The sequence below is a fragment of the Arachis duranensis genome, chromosome 3, assembly GCF_000817695.3.
Source record: "Arachis duranensis cultivar V14167 chromosome 3, aradu.V14167.gnm2.J7QH, whole genome shotgun sequence".
Classification (NCBI taxonomy): domain Eukaryota; kingdom Viridiplantae; phylum Streptophyta; class Magnoliopsida; order Fabales; family Fabaceae; genus Arachis; species Arachis duranensis.
The window spans coordinates 63,461,948-63,462,962 of record NC_029774.3 but is presented as its reverse complement, the minus strand read 5'-3'; the positions used below and the strand labels follow the sequence as shown (position 1 = coordinate 63,462,962).

At 40.2% G+C, this 1,015-nt stretch overlaps 1 non-coding gene across 1 annotated transcript; it reads right to left on the bottom strand.

Annotated features, from left to right (window-relative positions):
- Positions 1-646: 646 nt before the first annotated feature.
- On the bottom strand, positions 647-754 carry LOC127745993 (small nucleolar RNA R71). Its single transcript, XR_008007614.1, has one exon. It is a non-coding gene; the product is annotated as a small nucleolar RNA R71 (small nucleolar RNA).
- Positions 755-1,015: the final 261 nt, after the last annotated feature.

Below are 1,015 nucleotides of genomic sequence, written 5' to 3'. Positions count from 1 at the left end.
AATTCTTCTACCTTCTCCTTCTATTCTTCTTTTCCTCTGACACATCAAGGAATCTCTATACTGTGACATAGAGGATTCCATACTTTCTTGTTCTCTTCTCTTTCATATGAGCAGGAGCAAAGACAAAGGCATTCTTGTTGAAGCTGACCCTAAACCTAAAAGGACCTTGAAGTGAAAGCTAAGAGAAGCTAAAGCATAATTCTCTGTAGAGGACCTAACAGAAATCTTCAAAGAAGAAGACATGGCAGCCGAAAATAACAACAATGCAAACAATGCAAGGAAGGTGCTGGGTGACTTTACTACACCTACTCCCAACTTCTATGGGAGAAGCATCTCCATCCCTGCCATTAGAGCAAACAACTTTGAGCTTAAGCCTCAATTAGTTTCTCTAATGCAACAGAATTGCAAGTTCCATGGACTTTCATTGGAAGATCCTCATCAGTTTTTAGCTGAATTCTTGCAAATCTGTGACACTATCAAGACCAATGGGATTGACCCTGAGGTCTACAGACTTATGCTATTCCCTTTTGCTGTAAGAGACAAAGCTAGGATATGGTTGGACTCACAACCTAAAGAAAGCCTGAACTCTTGGGAAAAGCTAGTCAATGCCTTCTTAGCAAAGTTCTTTCCACCTCAAAAATTGAGCAAGCTTAGAATGGAAATCCAAACCTTCAGACAGAAGGAAGGTGAATCCCTCTATGAAGCTTGGGAAAGATACAAACAATTGATCAGAAAGTGTCCTTCTGACATGCTTTCTGAATGGAGCATCATAGGTATCTTCTATGATGATCTGTCTGAAATGTCCAAGATGTCATTGGACAGCTCTGCTAGAGGATCTCTTCATCTGAAGAAGACGCCTGCAGAAGCTCAAGAACTCATTTAAATGGTTGCAAATAACCAATTCATGTACACTTCTAAAAGGAATCCTGTGAACAATGGGACGAATCAGAAGAAAGGAGTTCTTGAGGTTGATACTCTGAATGCCATATTGGCTCAGAACAAAATATTGACTCAG